Raw genomic sequence first — 6,421 nt, 5'->3', positions numbered from 1 at the left:
GATTTTATTTAGTTTTAAATCATATAAATTTAAATGGCCACATCTGGCTAGTGGCTATTGTGTTGCACGGTGCAGACCTAGATAGTTTCAGCCAGTTTCATGGCTCTGTTTCTGACTCCCAAATCTGTCCAACCGCCCCAACCTCTCCCCTAACGTCCAGACCCATATATATCCAATTTGATGTATTTACTTGTATGTCTAATAGGCATTTCAAACTTAACATAGTCAAAACTCACCTTCTAATCACAATATGATACCACTTTGAACGCATTAGTGTCGCTATTCAAAACAAACAAACAGAAAGTAGCAGGTGTTGGCAAGGATGTGGAGAAATTGGAACACCGGGCACCTGCCCATGGGAACATAAAATGGCAGCTGCTGTGGAAAAATGATAGGGTAATTCCTCACAAACTTAAACAGGATTACCATATAATTGAGGATTCTACTCCTAGGTATATATCGCAAAGAACCGGAAGTGGGCACTCAGACATTTGGACACCCCTGTTCTTAGCAGCGTTATTCAGGATGGTTGAGAGGTGGGAACAGCCCAAGTGTCCATCAACAGCCGAATGGATAGACAAGAGGTGGTCCATGCACACACACATGGAGTATGATTCAGCCTTAAAAAAGAAGCAGATTTTGGGCGCCTGGGTGGCTCAGTTGGTTAAGCGACTGCCTTCGGCTCAGGTCATGATCCTGGAGTCCCGGGATCGAGTCCCACGTCGGGCTCCCTGCTCAGCAGGGAGTTTGCTTCTCTCTCTGACCCTCCCCCCTCTCATGCTCTCTATCTCATTCTCTCTCTCTAATAAATAAATAAAATCTTAAAAAAAAAAATTTAACAAAAAAAAAGAAGCAGATTTTGACATGCAACCATGGGGATGAGGCTTGAAGTCCCTCCATCATGCTAAGTGGAATCAGCCAGTCACAAAAGAACAAGGATTGTGAGATCCCACTTATGTGAGGTTCCTAGAGTAGTCAACTTCTAGACACAGCAGGATGGTGATTGCCAGGAGCTGGGGAGCATTGGAGTGTTCAAGGAGTCCGGAGTATCACCTGGGGGAAGATGTAGAAGTTCTGGAGGTAGATGGTGGTGTGGTGGCACCACAAGGAATGTATCAGGTGCCACAGAGCTGTAGAGTTAAAGATGGTCGAAAGGGTAAATTTTGTTATGTAAAAAACCAGACTCTGCTGCCATTTCCTTCAAATCCGCTCCTTTTCTGCAGACTTTTCATCTCAATACCAGCTCGATTTTTCCATTTGTTGAATCTGAAGACCTCTTCTTTCTCTTACAGTCCACATTCGGCACACCTGCGCATCTCAGCCCTACCTTCAAATACATGCACTCAGAGCCTCACCACATGTCACATCACTCAGCACGCTGGGCCCCGGATCACCCCTCCACACACATGCCCACTGACTTCTCATGTCACCTGGAGCCACAGCACGTCCTGGCTCTGACCCGAAGGCCCTGTGTGATCTGTCCTGCTGCACAGGACTCCTCCTTTTCCTCAGACACCCCAGGAGTGTCCCTGCCTGCTCTTCTCTCTGCCCGCAGTGCCCTTTACCCCAAATCTGCATGGCCCGGCCCAGCCCCCACCTTCTTAGGTGTGCACCCCTATCTCAGCGGGCCCTTCCCAGGTCACTCTGTCAAAACTTTCAGTACCCCTTCCCCTCCCCCCACTTCCCCTCCCCCACTTCCCCCTTCCCCACTTCCCCCTCCCCCCACTTCTCCCCTCCCCCCACACTTCCTATCCTTCTTGCTTGGTTTTGTCTTTTTCTTATTCACATTCATCAATAGCTAACATATTATATATTTTATTCATCTTGTTTATTTTCAGCCTCCCCACTAAAATGTATGATGTTTAAGGCAGGGGTTTTAAACTCTCTTTTGTTCTCTGCTTCCCCCCCGCCCCACCCCATGCCCAGATCGGCACCCAACATACAGCTGGCACTCAATACATATTTGTTAAATTAATGAAGGAATCCGGACGGTGAGGGAATTGCTCAGGACCCGTCTCTTTCAGGGACTCTTCTTTGACTTACATGAACACCCTAATCTGTTCAGTGTTCAGTCAACGTGAAGCACCTTCATAAGCTCGGTTTTCTTTTCATCTAAGTCCATGGTTCTCAGGGTGATGGTGCCCCCTCAGGGGACACTTATCAGGAGACATTTTTATTTTGTTTATTTAATTTATTTATTTTTATTTTTTTAAAGTAGACTCCACACCCAGCACAGAGCCCAACATGGGGCTAGAACTCATGACCCTGAGATCAAGACCCGGGCTGAGAACAAGAGTCGGACGCTTAACCGACTGAGCCACCCACGTGCCCCTGTCAGGAGACATTTTTGGTTGTCACAGGGGGCAGGAGGTGTGTCTCTGTACCTCTAGTTGGACAGCTAGGACACAGGACAGCTCCCCACAACAAAGAATTAGCCCAGCACAATGTCACTTGTGCCGAGGTGGAGAACCCCTCATTCAACCTAATCCATATGGGTTGCTACCTAGGCTGCATGTAATGAGAGGTGAATTCCTTTCAGGCTGTTTGAGGCTGAACTGTGTCCTTCAAAAAAGATATATTGGAGTCCCAATCCTCAGTACTTCACAATGCGACATTATTTGGAAATTGGGTCTTTGCAGAGGTCATCAAGTTGAGAGGAGGTCGCTAGGGTGGGTCCTAATCCAGTGTGACTCGTGTCCTTATGAGGAAGGGAAACCTGGACGTAGACCCACACCCAGGGAAGACCAGGTGAAGACAGAGGGAGGGATGGCCATGCTGCTGGAACCACGAAGACTCCAAGCCGGCTTCAGCCCGGGGACGGCAGGACTTCTGTCCACCACCGAAGCTGGAAGCCACAGGGAAGGATCCTCTTCCCTCGGGCCCCCAGGTCCTCAGGTAGAGCTCCCGCCTGCCCACACCTTGGCCTCCAGACTGTTTTTTCTAAAGATTTTATTTATCTATCTGTCAGAGAGAGAGAGCACAAGCAGGGAGAGCGGCAGGCAGAGGCAGAAGCAGGCTCCCTGCCGAGCAGGGAGCCCGATGCGGGACTAGATCCCAGGCCCCCGGGATCACAACCTGAGCCGAAGGCAGACGCTCAACCAACTGAGCCTCCCAGGTGTCCCGTGACTGTGAGAGAGTTTTAAACCACCCGGTTTTTGGCACTTTGTTAGGGCAGCCGCAGGAAACTAAAACAAGGGCAGAGCTGGTGCTACATCCAAACTTGATACTAATGGGGTTGATAACCCTGTGACAATTAAATTAGTGTCTGGGAAAAATGAAAGATTTCACCAGGATGGTGGTTAGAGTCTCATATGGGAGGAGAGACAAGAATATTTAGTCTTTTGGGTATTACGAAACTCATGACCTAGAGTCGGCCAAGAGCACTTGGATAATAGATGTTCAAAGCCACCAGTCGCCAAAGCCTTTCATGGGAAAATTACCCCAGCACAAAGTGCTTTTTGCTAATATTAACTTTGGTTCTATTTCAGATCAATGGAGGCAAAAAACCAGGAGATCCCATAAATCCCGTTGAGCCTGTCACAGCTGCCAAATTATGCCCTGATAAAGCTTTTGGCGGCTAAAGATATGGCCGTTCACCCGGGGTGAATGCGACTGAGGGGGCTTTCTGGAGAGCATCTGGCCCGCGGTGGGGACACTTGTCATAGAGTGTTATCTGAAGGCTCTTTGGCTCTAAAGAAGGGTGAAGTTTTGAACGTGATTATTTCTAAATAAATAAATAATAAAGATAATTTAAAAATAAACAAAGATCTGGATTTAAAGGCTACTTATTGTCCCCGGACCAAGATTAACGGTGAGTGGCAAGTTTTCGTGAGAGATAATGTCTTTTCACATATAAAAGATCCTATTGATTTCCTGTTGGTATTATTTGGAAAATGTGCACTGTGTATGGAGCAGAGATAATCTTCCATCACTTGCTTTATGGGAAGAGAATGGTTATTGTATCTCTTCCCATAAAATATAATCTCTTTTCCTCTTCCAAAAATCTACCTGTTCCTCTGGGAATTTCCAGCTGTAATCTGGGGAAGTGGATTGATTTTTTTTTTCTTTTCTTTTCTTTTGCATGTGCCAGTATTTTTATATTGGGCTTCTTTACATTTTCTCATTGTTCTCTGGAGTCTGGCTTTTCTAGATTGTTATTTGAGCCCATCTAAAAATTCCTTTAAAATCAGTGCCATCGGGGCGCCTGGGTGGCTCAGTCGGTTAAGCGACTGCCTTCGGCTCAGGTCATGATCCTGGAGTCCCGGGATCGAGTCCCGCATCGGGCTCCCTGCTCGGCAGGGACTCTGCTTCTCCCTCTGACCCTCCTCCTTCTCATGCTCTCTGTCTCTCATTCTCTCTGTCTCAAATAAATAAATAAAAAATCTTTTAAAAATAAATAAATAAATAAAATCAGTGCCATCGAAACACACACATGATGCTGGATGTCAGGTTCCCTGTGACTTGCTTAGGAGGAGTGCCCCTCCCTTATCCTCCAAGCCGGGGCTGGTGTGAGCGCCTAGGAAGGCTTTGGAGGCAACGAGAGGTTGCCTAGCGTGTTGCAACAGGATGAAAATGCAAAAAACCAAATCACCGAAGGAAGGAAATGTTCTTTCTGAGCATTGGGGTTCTCAGCATTACCTCCGGGCATTTCTTCAGGATCAATGAAGATACAAGGGCAAAGTCCTTCATATTTAAATATCATGCTCCGAGCAGCGGCTTCCCAAGCTAATGAGTTTGGCCGCGAAGAGCCCAGCAATGCAGCCCTGTCCAGATCTTACACGGGGAGGTCTGCAAACTGTAGCTCCAGGCTGCAAAGCCCGTCCTGTGGCTCTGTCTTCACCTCTTTATTAACACAGACCCTCCCTCAATTCTCCTAGCCCAAACCTACGCACTCTGCCAGGTGCAATCCCTCCACAGCCCCCCGCCACACTTCCTGCCCTCTACGCTGGTTTTTCTCTCTTCCCCGAACCCCCGTGGTATCCTGGATGGCACCGTCCCAGCCAGCACTGGATTACGACCACCTCTCATTCTCTCTGTATGTGTGCTATTCTTCAGGACTACCGTGGGCCTACTCTTCATGCTTTACTCCCCTTTCTCTCCCTCCACTTCTGTGCTATGCCTGGAGCCAACCTGTTTATTCTGCACTATTGCTAGATGATTTTTTTTTTAAAGCCTAAAAAAAAAAGTATATATATATATGCTTGTGTGTGTTATGGGCTGAAATGTGTCCCCCCAAATTCACACATTGAACTCCTAACCCCCAGCACCTCAGAATGTGACTGTATTTGGAGAGGGGGTCTTTAAAAGGGTGTTAAGTCAAAATGAGGTCATTAGGGTGGGCCTTGATCCAACAGGACTGGGGTCCTTATAAGAAGAGGAGGTGAGACTCACCCAGACACACAGAGGGACCACCACGTGAGGACACAGGGAGAAGGTGGCCAGCCATGAGCCAAGCAGAGAGGCCTCAGAAGGAATCAACCTGCCAATACTTTGCTCTCAGACGTCCAGCTTCCAGAACGGTGAGGATATAGATTCCTGTCTGTGGCACTTCGTTACGGGAGCCTTAGAGAACTAGTCCGATCAACTGGTCACAGACCTTGTGACACAGGACAAAGGCCAAATTTCTTAGCTTGGTGTTCAAGACCCTTTATGTCCTTGTCTTACCCCACATTTCCAATCTGTCTCCTTCCTTCCTATTGTATCCTTCCGGGCACCCTCTCTGGGTGACTCCCAGGCTCCTCCTACCCCAGATTCCCTCCCATCCCTGCCCCTTGTCCTCAGTGCATTCTCTTTCCAGACAGCTCTCTTCTCTTCCCCCAGATGCAGATCCAAACCAAGGCCAACCCAAGCCCAAATCCTCCCAAAGCTTCAGCGATAATCCATTAACTAGGGAAGAATCATAGAGATTTATTGTGGATCATGCTGTGTTTTTCGAACTGTGCTCCCCGGGATCCCGCTCAGGGGCTACCATGTGTAATGGGGGATGCAGCAACAGAAAAGGGTCAGCCCCTCCCAGCCATCCACCAAGCAGAAAGCTGCCAGACTTTTTTCTGTGTGATTTGTTTGCCTTTCCACATGTTATTTAAAAAAAGGGTTCTGTGGTGCTGGAGAGTGCTATCGAAAATCCTATCCTGGATGGAATGACAACAAAATGTCCGAAAAAGTCATACAAAGCTGATGGTCCTTGCTCAGGAAACACTTAGGCTAAACAAAGCCCGTAACACTTTTATCTAGATTTCCTAGAACTATACTCATTGCAAGGGATAAACTCAATTATCAAAACTCATTGACTCCGAAAATGTAACTTCCATATACTACTGCCCATTCCAATTCATCAGACAAGCAGCTGTTACGTTGTTAATGTAATCATGACTTGCCTGGTTATTAATCTATTTTCTAAGTATGAAAGGATGGCTGTTTG

The sequence above is a fragment of the Mirounga angustirostris genome, unplaced genomic scaffold, assembly GCF_029215605.1.
Source record: "Mirounga angustirostris isolate CCGP_5_RB_7025 unplaced genomic scaffold, mMirAng1.0.hap1 SCAF_4, whole genome shotgun sequence".
In the NCBI taxonomy this organism is placed as follows: domain Eukaryota; kingdom Metazoa; phylum Chordata; class Mammalia; order Carnivora; family Phocidae; genus Mirounga; species Mirounga angustirostris.
The sequence above is the reverse complement of the archived record's forward strand: the minus strand, read 5'-3'. Positions refer to the sequence as shown.